The sequence below is a fragment of the Myotis brandtii genome, unplaced genomic scaffold (genome assembly GCF_000412655.1).
Source record: "Myotis brandtii unplaced genomic scaffold, ASM41265v1 scaffold520, whole genome shotgun sequence".
Lineage (NCBI taxonomy): Eukaryota > Metazoa > Chordata > Mammalia > Chiroptera > Vespertilionidae > Myotis > Myotis brandtii.
Window position 1 is genome coordinate 59,203 of NW_005369827.1, and position 15,285 is coordinate 74,487.

Below are 15,285 nucleotides of genomic sequence, written 5' to 3' on the forward strand. Positions count from 1 at the left end.
GCGGCGGGGTGGGGGAAGCAAATAAAATACCTGAGCAGGATTCTAGGACTCTGCAGTTGCTGTGAGTTGTAATACGTTTCATAAAGTACTTTGGGGGTCGGGGGAAAGCACTTGGGTCTAATGTAAACAGAGACAAAATTGGTGTTAGTGCTGGAAACACTGAGCTGACTCATCGCGTCTTCAACAGGAAACCATGCCCCGTTTTCCTTCTAATGTAACGGATTGGATGCAGGACCTGACTGTCTGGATCTGAATCCCACCCCTCCTGCTTACCGGAGCTGTGACTTCATGCAAGTGACTCACCTTGTGCCCCATCTCCTCAACCACAAAACACGAAGAATAATAACCCCAGCCTCATAGGGTTGTCCTGGGGACTGAGTTAATCAGTGTTTGGAAAGCGCCGAGCACGGGTGCCTTGCATCTGGTAAGTACAGCATCAGTATCTGTTAAATAAATTGTCTAAGAGAAGATGAGAACATATCCACTCTCTGTCCTCTAACGTCAGGCTGCAGATGGCCTCTGGCCGGTACAGTTCAGCTCTTATTTTAAAAAAAATAAGAATGGAGAAGTCCTGAAACTTGCTGTCCTGTTTGCTCAACTATGCACAGATTTGACACCTAAGATGAGAAAACTTAAATGCCATCCTCAATGAAAAATAACAAGGCATATTAGGAGGAGGAGGAGGAAGTGGAGGAGGAGGAGAAAGAGAAAGGAATAATATCTCTGTCCCTGAGCCAAGGCGGGAAAGTGAACTGTGTGAAAAACATAAAACAGAGCTGTTCGTGATAACTAGAGGCCAGACGTGGCTGAGCCCACCCGGTATCACCTGAGGGAGAAAGAACGGAGCAAGCAGAAAACCCAAGCCCTGGGGAATAGCAGCACACCAAACACATGTGGACAGGACAATGGAAAGCCACACGGGAAAATTTGGTTTAAAAGTTTTCTGGGTAAAGCTTATAAATATGAGTGATTATATGTGCAGAAGTCAACTGAAAGAGGCAAAATTCAAAACCACACGAGATGGGTCCATTTATATGTAGTCGGTTAATCATCTAAGAAGCTATTGAAATACATCTTATTGTGAGGTGTGCTCTTTGAAATGAAAGGGGATCTGGATGATTGGAAAACACCTTGCAATGCTTTGTTCTTGGTTTGAATATGGAAGCCTCCTATATATATGCATATGCCCACAAAATGCTTCCATATTCAATACATTCATATTCAATATGCTTTAAAGAAATATCTTCTTTTCTTTTTTAAGTTCTTTATGATGTGACATTAAGAGGTGAAAAGGTCACCTAGAACCAATTGGCTATGGGCATTAAACTAAATGGTAATCCCTGCCCTAAAAAATATAGAAATCATGTACAAATTTGGGCATAGGGCCAACTCCCCTTAAAGTAACTCGTTCAAACAATTGCAAAAATGGCCTGAGACTGAAGCGGGGGCCTCTGCGCTCAGGCAGTGAACATGGGTCCTAGGGAGCCACTTGGATGTCAATAGCAGCTTTGTGTAAAAATAGCCAAGACAATGCAATAGCCTCTGACCATATGGAGCCCCTCCCTCTCTCAGGCTGCATTCTGCCATCGTCCCCTGTGTGCAACGCCCCTGACCATAGCCAGCAGCGTGAGGCTTGGACTGATGGCTCCAGATGGCCTCTGGTCAGTGAAGTTCAGCTCTGCACTCAGCGTCAATCATGGAGAAAAAGGAGGTTTACTTTTACCAGTAGACCCACTACTGCTTTTGCTTTTTGTCTCTCTTCTTCCCCTACCTTTCCTTCTGAAGCCCTTCAAATCCCAGATCCCTTCCTTCCTTCCTCCCTCCCTCCCTCCCTCCCTCCCTTCCTTCCTTCCTTCCTTTCTTCCTTCCTTCCTTCCTCTTTTCTGGGAACATCTCTTTTTATTTTTACGGTCTACTTTTTTATATTCATTCCTCTCTTTCTTGGCACCTTACGCCTGTTTGTGCACTTGCCCCTCAGTTCCTCTGCCCTCTCAGTCCCCATTTCTCTTCTTATTGGGGCTCCTGCCCCAGAGGCTAATCACCCTCTTCTAAACATAGGGTCTGCAGAGCCTCAGAAGCACAAACACTGGTGAAAGCAAACAGTTCCAGCCCAGAGTTTCATTGGTGCTGGGCATTCTGGGGGAAGTGGTGGGTGACTAGGAGGAGAAGGGGCACTCAGTCGTTGAACTTGATGTCTCTTTTACAGCCACTTTTAATCCTGGGATTCACTGGACCTGTGCAAAGAATTCTGATCCCCATCTTTCCTTCATTGCACATTGGTGGTGCCAGGCGCTACGCTGCCTGCATTCCTTGGCTTGGGGGCCCCTCCACCTTCAAAGCCAGTTGTCTGGCTCAGGTGCGTCACTCTCACATCCTGCTTTTGTCCTCCCGTCTCCTTCACTGACCGGCCTTTGAGGACCGTTGGGATTCTACTGAGCCCGCTCGAGTAGTCCAGAGTAACCTTCCCATCTCAAGATTCTTAACTTACTCATATAGGCAAGGTTCCACTGGCCACATAAAGTCACATATCCACACGTCGTGGGGATTAGGATGTGGCCATCTTGGGGAGAGGGTATTATTCTGCCTACCACAGGCACATAAAAATGTTTCCATTTAAAACTAGAAAGAAATTTTTTAAAAAAAACATGTAGGTAGAGAAAATGGTTTCATATGGAATATTAAGGTTTTTGTGTTTAGACCAACAGAGCAAGACATTCTTCCTATTATGGAGGAAGGAGGCCCCAGAGTATGAAAAAGTGCTTCCTACAAGTGGCCAAAGCAGCATCTATCACAGGGAGCTGCAGGGAGGGTCCTCACCTCATAGTCACGGGAGCCAGGCCCTGGTCCCGGCACTGCCATTAACAGCTCATCTTGGTCAAGTTTATCAAGGAAATAATGGGCTGATGGGAAAAGCAACTGGTTAGCACCCTCCAGGACCCCACGGTGATGACAGTAGGGGCTTTGTATGTAGCCAGACAGAACTGGATTCACACTGTGGCTCACTCACTCCCTACCTGAGTGATTTCATAAGCCACTTAACCTTCACAAGTGTCAGTTTCCTTATATAGGCTGATACCCCCTATCTCACAGGATGAAGGTGAGTTAGTGGGAGACAGTATACAAAGTACTTATCGCAGCGCCAGGTACACAGTGAGCCCTTCATAAGTGGCTGCTATTCTTATTACTATTTTATGACTTTTATTATTACAATTAAGTAATAGTGATAGTTTTTAATCTTTATAGTTCAAAATCACACCATCTGCCTCAAGCAATTTTTAATTTGAGAACCAAACACCATGGGGATAAGAATTTAGAGGGTCCACACTTACAAGATGGATCATTTGTGTCTCGCAATAATCTGGACCAAAAAAAGTAAACTATGCCTAGCAGACTGGATCTTAGCCTCCCTAAGGCTTCCGTGTGCAGTGCCCGAATGTGATGGTTTTGTCAGACCAATGGGCATCCTAGTGCTGAAAACAAGAAACAGAGGCATCCTCTTTTCCACATACTAGTTCTAGAATCCAGAGCTGTGCTGTCCAATATGGCAGCCACTGCCCACATGTGGTTCCCTGAGTTTAAATTCATTAAAATTAAAAATCCAGGTCCTCAGTCACACTGGCTACATTTCAAATACTAAAGAGCTGCATGTGGCTAGTGGTTACCAAATTACACAGGGCAGACACAGAATTCTTTCACCATCACAGAACGTAGTACTGGACAGTGCTGATCTAGTCTAGAGTATACATTACCCTAGTAACCTATGTAAATAAATCTAACTATTATTTAATGTGGTCTAACTTAGAATCATACAACTATGCAATCTGGTGGATCATAGATCGTAGAAACACCAAGAAGATTTATCTCTTTTTTAAATTTCAATTAGGTGCTTTAATTTTTGTTATTACAAACCTTCTACAGCAGCGATTTTCAACCTTTTTCATCTCACGGCACACATAAACTAATTATTAAAATTCTGAGGCACACCAAAAGCATATTTTTTGCTTATCTGACCAAAAAAAGGTATAATTTTGATTTCATTCTCACCAGACGGCTATTGTTGTATTGGCTGTTGTCATTTTTTCATTTGACAATCTAAGGGAAAAGAGGTCAGCGTTCCTGACTAAATAGTCAAGTATCACATGTTTTAAAAATCCTTGAGGCACACTGGTTGAAAATCACTGTCCTACAGCATTAATAGGGATCCATATTATCATGTTTGTATAAATTCTGTGGTTTTGCTTATATAACAAATATCCCTCCCACCCTCCTTTGTAAAGGAAAACAAAACAAAAGCAGTAAGCAAACATGGCAAACTAACTGGTTAACCAAAAGGTTGGATTATTTAAATTTTCATCAGTCTTGGCTTTCAAACATTTTTATTGCAAATCACAGGAGAAAATATGTTTTACATTGTGAGGGCCTTGTGCAAGCACACAAACACAATTGAGACAAAGGCTTCACAAAGTAACACTCACCCTGACGACAGGTGATCTGTTCTGTAGTTTCTATGTCCTCCTCTCTCTATTCCCCTTCTTCCTCCTTCTTTTCCTTCTTTAGCGCAGGTTACTCACTGCACTGATTTCATGACTCACAAAGAGGTCATGACCTGGAGTTTGAAAGACAATGATCTAGACCAGGGTTGCAAACTCAAATGCTTAAAGTTGTTGGGCAAGTCACATAAACGGATGGAAGGGCTGTGTGGGAACCGTGGGAAATGGAGAGGACATGGCCCCTTGGAAAGTCACAGTGGCTACTCGGTTCCAACCCAGCTTTACCCTATGAGCATAGGTCTCTGTTCCTAGACTTTGTGATCGTTCAAAAGAGGCCAAATACCCAGATGCTTGTGTGAAGCTTCCCAATTCAAAACTGTTTCAAAGAATTCTTAAAATGTTTAAATGCTTGTCAGCCAAACAAAACAAGTCTCTCGTGTAGTATCTATTTGATTAAGGATTCATTTACTAGTTCCAGGGGTAGAATGGGAAGCTGCCTCTAAAATGAGAATCCAGATCCTGCCCCCCCCTTAACCCCCCAATGGATAGAGCACAATCCTTCTGGTGGGGAAGAGAGGAGGGATCCTCAGCTGATGAAGGGGGTTGAATGCCATCATTTCTCCTGGAATGAGACCATGCTGAGTGTCCACTGACTGCCAAGAAGGACAAAGGGAATCAGTCATTCCAACAGCATAGAGTCCTCAAGAAACTGAGTTTAGCCCTAGCCGGTTTGGCTCAGCAGATAGAGCGTTGACCTGTGGACTGAAAGGTCCCGGGTTTGATGATTCTTTCTCATCATTGATGCTTTTATCTCTTCCTCCCTCTCCCTTCCTCTCTGAAATCAATAAAAATATATTATTTTTAAAAAAAAGATGAGAGAGAATCATTGATCAGCCGCCTCCTGCACGCCCCCTACTGGGGATCGAGCCCCAGTGCCTTGACCAGGAATCGAATCGTGACCTCTTGGTTCATAGGTCAACGCTCAACTACTGAGCCATGCTGGCCAGGTGGGGTCTCTCTTTATGAAGGTCAACTCAGTTAGTTCTCACTCTTACCTAGATGGCCAGGCATCCAGGGTCTGAACTGCCAAGGTACAAATAGGGAACCAATCACTTGAAAATATCTACAGCTAAAACATAAATCTTACCACTGTATCATTAAAAGGTTGAATCAGCCTGTTTAATATACAACGCTTCTGGGCTTTAATCTATTGGTAAAACTGCCAATATTCAAACATTAAAAACCCCCACTTTATTTTGGAATGATTTTAGATTTATAAAAAAGTTGCAAGGATTATATAAAGAGTTTCTGTATATTTTTACCCAGTTTCCCCATAATGTCAACATGTTATATGTCATGGTACGTTTGGCAAACTAAGAAATTCATAGTAATGGTAAATTACTATTAGCTGAACTACATCATTTGGATTTCCTCCGTTTTTTCACTAATGTCCCTTTTCTGTTTCAGGATGCAACCCAGCAAGCCACATTGCATTTAGTTCAATTTTTTTGACCTACACAAACCTAACACTTTAGGAATAAGTCTAGTAACCAAAGAAGAAAAGTCTTATTACAGTGTAGCCATTAGGTCCTAGGGAGGAGATGGGTTGGGGGACCCCTCATCATGCCTCAGTGGCCAGTTAGAGATGCTCGTCTCATCCCGCACCGAGACAGTCACGGGCTTCTGAGTCTGTTTATTGGCCCAGCGCAGCGATGGTCCTGAAGTAGGTGCCCAGTGAGCACAAGCTGAACATCTACTGCTTGTCAACCGATAACAATTAAGTGCCTGGAAGCCCACACAGGGACAGAAGAACCACTTCCTGCCCAGAAATCGGCCTCTGATAAATTTCACTTTCCATCCAGGACTAATGCCACCTTGAGATCTCAGTGCTTGTGTTAGTCCGCTAGGGCTGCCATGACAAAGCACCGCATGCCTGGGTGGCTTCAACAGAAATGTGCTTTCTCACAGCTCTGGAGGCGGGAAGTCTGGGATCAAGGCGTGGGCAGGACTGGTTTGATCCGAAGCCTCTCTCCTTGGCTACTGAGGGCCACCTTCTCCCCGACTGCACCTGGTCTCCCTCTGTGTGCCTGTGTCCACATTTCCTCTTCTTACAAGGATACCAGTCATAGTGGGTTACCCCCAAATACCTCCATTTTACTTAACTCTTTAAAGACCTTGTCTCCAAATACAGTCACATTCTGACATTCTGGGGGTTAGGACGCCTCATATAAATTTTGGGGGACACAACTTGGCCCATAACAATGCTGAATATATCTGAAGGGTAGGAGTTAAAAAAAAAATCAGAGGAAGAATTTTCCTAAATCCAAATGCCACTCATCCTCAGAGGCCCAGTCTGTTCTCTTCTTTCCTGACGACTCTGACTTTACTCACGACCATGTTAGCTCCTCTCAGAGAGGGTCACCTCATTCTGTGATAATCCAGCCCCTCAGCCAGACAGGATCTCTCCAATGCCTTCAGCCTGTTTAGTTCACGCCGCCAGAAGGTACTCTCTATGTATTTGTTTGGCTGGCTGGATACCCTTCCCAACCACCTGCCAATCAGGGGAGTGGGCATTCACAGTCCTGCTGCTGTCAGGGCCAAAGGGCAGTGCATAAAGCCCTTTCATCATTGAAATTCTGTGCTTCTAAGAATGTGGGTGGGTCCAAAGCACATTTTTCTAACTCCTGTGCATGAGTGTGAGTGTGTGTGTGTGTGCGCACGTCTGCAATCATAATTTTTTTAAAGCTTATCTACAGAGCTGCAATCTGTGTTTGGAGACTTTCAAACATGAAAACCATCACAGTGTGCAGACGTTGCCTGACAGGCAGGGGACTGGGAAAAAATTAAATAATGAACAGGCCAAGGGCACCAGGGGCAGGAATCTGAAGTGTAAGCCTTCAGAGCAGACACTCTGATAAAGAAAGGCTGCAGGGAGAGAGCAATTAATGGGGAAGAGGCCAGGGGGAAAAAAACATGGGCCCAGGGAAAGCTGCTGAGGGACAGAGGAAAGGGGGAGCCTGCGGGGTGGGGGAGCCGTGACCAGTGTGCTTGCTGGACTGTCATTAGCCCAAAATTATCAGGCACCTGAATCAACAGGTCAAGAATGTGACCTGAAGGTACATGAACTATTTGTTTAGGAAACCACATGGTGGGAGGAAGACTCAGAGTTAAATTGGGGCGCTTACCTTTGCTGATGGCAGAATTAAACAGCAAAAGTTCAAGCCAAGCCTATGGGGCTGGGGGATTCTTTTTATTAATGTGCTGAAGAAAACTGATAGGAGACAGGGTGGGGAGTGGGCAGGGCTCGGACCCATCTCTTGATGTGGGGGACCAGCGGAGGGCAGCGGAGAGGAATGCAGGGGACAGGCGGGGCCTCCATCCCTCCCCAATGGCCAGCAGCCCCGCCCCCCAAGGCATCCGGATTCCAGGCCTCCAGGCATCGGACAAAGGGCCCTCCCCCCTTGTCAGCCTTCCTGTTCCCGGGGATTGTGTGGCCCGGCCCTTTGATCAAACTAAGGGCATTATGTCTGCAGATAACTGCTTTAAAAACCAAGGTTTCAGGGCTGCCTCTGGGTCCCCTCGACGTTCCCAGTGAAAGGGATTAGGCCTGGCTCTCTTAGGATTTCTGCTTTTGCCCCCTGCCACCAGGTCCCTAGCAAAGCTTTCTGACACTGCTCCAACCCTTAAAATGTGTCCTTAAGAGATGGGCATGGTGCATGCATTCTCAACACAAATCCTTCTTTTTTAGTGTTTCTGGTGGTTGTGGCTTACACGTTCTTTACCAATTCCCACAGGGAAATGAGACTCCACCCCTGGCCAAAGTGCATCTCTAACAAAGATGAACTTAACTTCCAGGACTGGGAGCAGGACTCGAGTTCTCGACCGAATTCTCTGGCTTGCTTGCTGAGTCAGTTTTAGTCATTTATCCTCTCTGGGTCTGAGTTTTCTCTCTTAAAAACGTTAGAAATAGCCTGAGACAGTATGGCTCAGTTGGTTGGAGCGTCATCCCATACACAAAAGGTGGTGGGTTCCATTCCTGGTCAGAGAACATATGTACTCAGGCTGTGGGTTCGACCCCCAGAAGAGACGCATACAGGAGGCGGCCCATAGATATTTCTCTCTCATTGATGCTTCTCTTCTCTTTCTCTGTCTCCCTTTCTCTCTCTAAAAATCAATAAAAAAGTTTATAAATTATTTTAAAAAGAATGTCTGTTTTGAAAAATTAGAAATATGGACTTGGCAAGCTCTGGAGCTAGATTTACAAATACTGTGTTTGTTTGTTTGTTCACTGTTATGTATTCCCAAGAAAGACTGTTGGCCCTGCAGTGACATAAGTACTATGCATTTCATTGGCTTCAAGAAATAGGTAAGTGGCAAGTAGAAAATGAACAACCCCTTCAAAAACTATTTTAGATGGCAACACTTTCTCCACCGTTCACCACTTTACTAGGGAGTTGGTGTCTAGCAAAGCCAGATTTGTAAATGCCTCTGAGTAACAGTTTTCTGATTTTACTTAGAGAAAATATAATGACAACGCTATTCTAGAAGGATCCATTTCTCTTGCTCTTGCTCCATGAACCACTTCTCTTCCTAGTCAAGGGGAATTCCCTTCCTCACAGGAGCAGTAAGAAGAAACATGAGGCAGGTGCAAGACCAGAGAAATGGCTCAACTTGAGACCTGCTGAGAATTGTTCAGGATTTGCCATAAGCTTTGTTATTTCACAAAGCGACAAATTAGGATCTATATCTGAAAGCAGCTTTGCTAAGTAATAACTGAAATTTGGAAATGTGCTGAGACTGTCTTAGAGTTGTTTGGTCATTACTATTGACACATTTCTCAGCCTTGGAGTAACTGAAGTTGATGAGATTGCACCATAGTAGGTCTAGGTATCAGAACTTAAATAGTTCAGGAGTTCGCACTTGGTGTCTTTTCTTCGGGATTGTATGGGGAAAGTTTCTTAACATCAGAATCTCGGGGTTTATTTAATTATTTTACTGATCATTGTTTTTAGATTTTTTTTTTAAAAAGTGCTGTAGGACCTTCCCAGTCTCTCCGAGCTTTTCTTGTATAATATTTGGGATGAACTAGAGGCTTAAATAGTTCAGGAGTTCGAACTTGGTGTCTTTTCTTTGGGATTGTATGGGGAAAGTTTCTTAACATCAGAATCTTGGGGTTTATTTAATTATTTTACTGATCGTTGTTTTTAGATTTAAAAAAAAAAAGTGCTGTAGGACCTTCCCAGTCTCTCCGAGCTTTTCTTGTATAATATTTGGGATGAACTAGAGAGGTGCTTTGGGGTTTCTAAGGCGAGCTCTGCCTCTGACTGTTGTCCCTGCACCACGTCCTTATTTTGATCTTCAGACCTGGTCCAGTATCAACACTTCACCCATTCCGCTGAGCCATCACTTCTCCGAGGCTGATCCCCGAATATCTGCTTCCAGATGCCATTTCTTTCTTGAGGCCCCGTTATTGTACTAACCATTTCCCCTTGGATGTCCTTCAGGGACTCTAAAGTCAAGCACTTAAGACTTCATTTATGATGCTTCCTCCAAAAAGCTGCCTCCCTGACATCCTTTATTCCATCAGCAGCCACTCTGTTCTCCTGCCATCCGACTTAGACGTCAGCCTCATCTCCAACCAGTCCCCTCTGTTACCTGCACTCAGTCGTCAGGTCCTGTAAGGCTCCCTTCACCGAGTCTTTTCCAGATGTCCCTCCTGCCGATTCGAACTGCTGCTACCCTGGTCTGAATCCTCATCCCTCATCTTTTGCGGCCACTTTCTCCGCAGCCCTCATGCAAATCCCTTCAGATGCATCAAGTTGTTCAACAAATATCTGTGGAGTGCCTCCTCAGTCATCTTCGAAACCCTCAGTAGCACACAGACTGACATCTACAGAATGAAATGGACTCTGGAACCTCTCCCTCCCCTCCTAACTGTGGCCTCCACTCACTCCTCAGAGGCACCCCTTCTTCCGCAGACAGTCCGCTCAGCTTCCTCTGAAAATACGTAGCACACCCCCTTCTCTGAGTCACCTGGAAGTCCTTCTTTCCTCACGTAACCATCACCATCTCTCCAGGGGCAGCTGTTCCCTTCACACAATTCCTATGACCTTATGTGAATTGCCCTGTTTCCTTTATGATTGACACTTGCAAAATTGTATTGCTCTCTCTATATTCTTTATGTCTTGTCGCCACAACTGGACCGTGAGCCCCTCAAGAGAGATACAGTGTTTGTGCGCATCTCTGTGACCCGTCAGCTAATGGAATAAATTGCAAGAAGGAGGAAAAGTGAATAATGATTGAGTCTCTGAGTCTCTGCAGTTAACCAAAGACCTTTATATATATTGGGGTTTTCTTTCCTTTCTTTTTTTTAAATCCTCACCCAGGGATATGTTTTCATTGATTTTCAGAAAGAGAGGAAGGGGAGAGAGAGAGAGAGAGAGAGAGAGAGAGAGAGAGAGATTGATTGATTGCCTCTCGCACTCGCTCCGACTGGGGATCAAACCCGCAACCTTTTGGTGTACGGGAAAACACTCCAAACAACTGAGCCACCTGGTCAGCTCTTCCTTTTCACGTCTCACTTCATGTTCTGAGCCTGGGTCCAGCCATCTGTTTTTATAAATGAAGTGTCATTGGAACAGAGCCACACCTGGCCATTTACATATTGTCCTGCTGCTTTTGTGCTACTGTGGCAGAGTCGAGTTGTTGTGACAGATATCGCATGGCCAGCAAAGACTAAAATATTTACTATCGTTCTCTTTAGGAAAGTTTGTTGTCCCTGGTCTAGACAGCCAGAGGAGGCCAGACCCCCAGCCCCTTTCAGAGAGTGTGAGTAAAATGCTGAAGGTTACACAGCTAATCAGGAACCCAATTAAAACTTGAAGTCAGTCTATGTGATTCTAGGAACCCTCCCCCAACCCCTGGATATGTTCGGTGATTGTTAATGTTCAATGATAGTAAGGGTATTGTCTATGTAATATTCGTTGGCTTATCTTCAGTCTTTTGCCAGAAGTAATCCAGTGACTGGAATTAACTGGGATTTCTCAGGCACACATTACATCCCTACGACTGACACATTCACATTATTTTAAACAATATTTTCTGTGCTTTCCCATCATAGCAGTCACCTCGTGCTACTGTAATTACCTCCAGAAGGACTAACCACTTGAGGGCAGGGGCTGTGTCTTGTGCCCTGAGCTTCCAACACGGTCTGGGCACAAAATAAACCCTCAACATGTGTACATTGCAGGAGATCAGTTGTACAAATGACTATTATTTTGAGAAAGAGAGAGGTTATTTTCACAACTACCAGATTTCATAGAAGTTAGTACGGAAGAGCTCCCAGTGTGGGGACCACCTCAATTTTATTCCCTGTGCCATCGTTTACAAGCTTTGCTCCCATGGACAAGATGCCTAGTCCGTGTAAACTTTCCTATTTTTATCCGGCAAATGGAAATGATACAGTTATCTGGATGAGATGAAGTAAGCCGAGGAAAGCACTTACAGTGATTGCTGGCACACAGCAAACAATCAAAATGTAAGTTAGTTATTATTATTGGCGAACTGCCTCGCATCTGCACTCAGAACCTTGAATTCATTTGAAGAGTCATAAAATTACACAAAGTGGGAAAGGCAGCCAAAGCAAACAGTAAGCAAGCAAGGAAAGAAGGAAACAAGAGAAGGACAAAGGAAGCAAATAAGTCCCTCCTCTTGCTTTATCTCGGCAAAAAGTCTCCAGAAGATATGTTTGGCCAAAAAATAAAGATACCTGTGTTCTCAGAGATATATCCTGCCCCACAGAGGGAAACGAGGGGAAGGAAATTTTGCTCAAACAATGGTTTCAGAAGACAAGCCCCACATAATAGGACAGAGAGGGGGAATAAAAGAGTTTGCAAAGCAGCACACTTAATCATATTAATTATCGCACATAATAGCCCTCGATGCCAGAACCGGCCCCTCGCAGAGATTTGCATCATTACCCTAAAGTAATTAAACAGCTGCCAAGCTCCTGCATCATGCGAATCAGTTCTACCTGGAATAGCTATTAACATTAGAATCATGCCCCATTTGGAGTCCTGACTGCATGAACGTGATGGAGAGCTTGTTGAAGGAGGCAGGACTGGCCTGAGCCTTCCAGGGAGGAAAGGAGTGGCCGTGCCGCGGATGGCGGGCATCAATCACTGCCTGACGAGCTCCGGGCCTTTCTGCCGACTTTCAGAAATCCAATACAGAATGCGTCCCTTCTGGTCTCTGGGACTGTTTCAGAAAAGCTTTCATTAAGACGTGGTTCCCATTGATTTTCTGTTCCCTTTATTCTTTGTTTAAGTTCAGCTCTAGAAGTCTGCACTCTAAATGTCACTTAACAGACAAAAAGAAAAAGGGGGGGCGGGGAGTCAGGGGGAGAGGAGACAACTTCTCAGACTCTGGTCTTTTTCCTATAGGTTTCCTTTTTTCCTCCATAATATCCAATTATTCTCTTTGCACTTTCCTCTTTAGTAATTTGGTTTTACATCTTCACGAAGTGATGTCGAATGACATAAAGCAGAGGTCTATGTTCTATCTAGTTTTGTAAAATTTAATTCTTGGCGTTGGGAAATCCATTTGTTCTCCAAAATGGGTCATGCATATTTGGGAGCAGGCGACCAGCCAAAGGAAGTGAGATTTTTCAATAACTGACTACCGCGTTGACATGACGTAAGTCTTCACAATGGGCCTCGGGGAACCCCAGAGGGCTCCAGGGTCCGGTACCTGCCCTCCTTCGCCCTCTTCCTAGGACATGGGTCATTTGGGTTTCTTCTAAGTCACTGTGTTTGTACCATGAGACTCTACTTTTCTAAGCATCTCTCTCTCTCTCTCTCTCTCTCTCTCTCACACACACACACACACAAACACACACACAATTATTGTTTGAAGTATACTTCAAAATGCCTCCCTGTTCCTGGAGTATTTTTCTAGTAGGTGTGTGTGTGTGTGTGTGTGTTTGGTGGTGGTGGGAGGGATTGGAGGTACAGTTTACAGATTGAGAATATGAAGCAATTCCTATGTGCCTGACACTTGCTCTGATTGGCTTCCCATAACCATTAGACAAAGACAACTTCATAGAACTGGAGTGAACTTCTTGCCTTTCATTTCTGATCAGCTAAGCTAGTCTCTTAGTACAATCCTAAAGAAATGGTGCCAAACTGGCAGAAAGCTTGAGGGAACAGCCAGGCAGAAAAGGGTCTGTGCATCATCTCAATAGTGAGAGGTACAGATGGGTGGCCCTGGGCAGCAAGACCTTGACCCCTGAGGGGTAAGAGGTATTAAGGGCTGGATTATATCCCCCTCCAAATCCATGTATTAAAGCCCTTACCCCAAGTACCTCAGGATGTGACTCCATGTAGAGACAGGGCCTTTTAAAGAGGTGACCAAGTTAAAATGAGGCCATTAGGATGGGCCCTAATCCCACCCGACTGGTGTCTTCTTAAGAAGATAAAATTTGAACACACAGAGAGACGCCAGGGGTGTGCACATAGAGGAAAGGCCACGTGAGGACACACCGAGAAGGCGACCATCTGCAGATCAGGGAGACTGAGGTCTCAGAAGAAAGCAAACCTGCCAACACCTTGATGCTGGACTTCCAACCTTTAGAACTGTGAGAAATAAATGTCTGTTGTTTAAGCCACCAGCCTGTGGCACTCTGTTAAGTAGCCTAGCAGACGAACAGTGGCGTACAGAGCGACTCCCTCTATAAGGAGACCCAGCTGTAGTGACTGCTGTCATTTCTAGTCCCCCAAGAGCATGATGGGAAGGGGAGTAGAACCCACAGTGAGACAGATACCTGATGCACTCGCATTTAATCTTCACACGAGCGGGTAAGGCGACTGTCCTCCTATTGTAGAAGAGGAAGCGGAGGCCCAGCGAGTGAAGAGTCGTGCCTGAGGGGCCAGAGAGGGTCAGGTGTGGCAGGCTCCCAGGCAGACACCACGCAGACTCTCAGGAGCCCCTGACAGGAGGAAAGGTCTGGATCAAAGACAGAGTCCAGATGGGCTGGCGCTGAGCCTGTTCAGTATCACTAACACCGAAACATGTCAAGGGCTGGCTAGTGCGGTAAAGTGACCCAGGCCACAAACTGAGGGTTAGAATCATGGCTCCGCCACCTACTAGCTGGGAGATCTCGGGCAAATCACTTTATCTCATTCCCTTACCTGTGAAATAGTAATACCACTTAAAGCACTGTGTTCAAACATCATAGGCTTATTGACAATATTAGGTAAATAAATAAATTAATATATTTAAAATACATATTGCAATGTGTATCACTCAGAGAAAAAGAACCAATAGGTATCTATAGGGAGAGATTTATTTTAAGGAGTTGGCTCATGTGAGTGTGGAGGCTTGACAAGTTCAAAATCTGATAGGGGAGGCTGACAGGCTGCAGTCAGGAAATAGTTCCAGGGCAAGTCCAAAGGTAGCCGAATGCAAGAGCAATGTTGCAGGCGAAGTCCAAAGGCCGTCTGCTGGGGAGTCCCTCTTGCTGGGAGGAGGTCTGCCTCTTGTTCTATCTAGGCCCTCAACTGATTGGATGAGGCCCACCCACATTATAAAGATTAATCTGCTTGACTTAAAGTCCACTATTTTAATGTAAATCTCATCCAAAAAACACACTCACAGAAACATCCAAAATAAAATATGACCAAACACTTGGGTACCTAGCCAAGGTGACACATAAAAATTATGCAGTGCTTGGCACTTAGTAAATGCTCACTATGATTCCTTTTATCATTCTTATTAATAGGAAAAAAAGAACATCCTT